At 29.6% G+C, this 757-nt stretch overlaps 1 protein-coding gene across 8 annotated transcripts in view; it reads right to left on the bottom strand.

Moving 5' to 3' along the window:
* The window catches only part of LOC106458244 (epidermal growth factor receptor kinase substrate 8-like protein 1), a 163,791-nt gene that overhangs the window by 30,663 nt on the left and 132,371 nt on the right, over window positions 1-757 (bottom strand). The gene's annotated exons all lie outside the window — the stretch shown is intronic.

Genomic DNA, 757 nt, shown 5'->3' with positions numbered 1-757 from the left:
GACTTAATTACTTTTAGTGCTAGTAAGTTAATTTCTATTAGTTAATTTAGTGGTGTCTGTATTCGTTTACGTAATCTCTTACTAACAGGATATATCAAGTAACAAGGGGTCAGGCTCAGGCGGTGTTTATTGAAACTACCTGTACTATAAACTGTTACATACATTTGTTAGTAGTAGCAATTAATTTTGTCTCTATTCTGACACAACATACACGGACATATGTTGAAATAAACTTGTTTGAAAGTTCAAAGAAATGATATTCAAGTACCGAAAAGCTTTCTCACTATCATATCTACAGTAACGTTCAAATGCGCATGCGCTCGCGCTCAGTTGAACGAGAGTGACCACGAAAAAGGGTGAGATAGTTTACGGACAACGTACAAAGTTCACGCTGCTGACCCCACGGTTTATTCGGCACAATAAACACAAAAGTACGACTGCAATGAAACATAAACATAAATTTGAAATAATAATATATTTTTGAAACAAAATTAAAATGTTTTTATGTACATATATAAACATGAAATCCTAGTTAAAAATAAGAATACTCATTTATTGTTTAGGTTTATTTACAAATATTATTTATGGGTCTGTATATTACTTGAAACCATAACAAGTATATATGATTATTAAGAAAATTAAAAATAGATAAAATTTGCATTTTATGGATGATGCAATTTTTTGGGGATTTCAAAATAATGTACTAAAACATTAAAAGTAACAAGTTCAAGTCTGTAGCAAATATAAATATTGTAAT

Source organism: Limulus polyphemus, unplaced genomic scaffold (assembly GCF_000517525.1).
Source record: "Limulus polyphemus unplaced genomic scaffold, Limulus_polyphemus-2.1.2 Scaffold434, whole genome shotgun sequence".
Lineage (NCBI taxonomy): Eukaryota > Metazoa > Arthropoda > Merostomata > Xiphosura > Limulidae > Limulus > Limulus polyphemus.
This window is presented reverse-complemented; position numbering and strand designations above follow the sequence as displayed.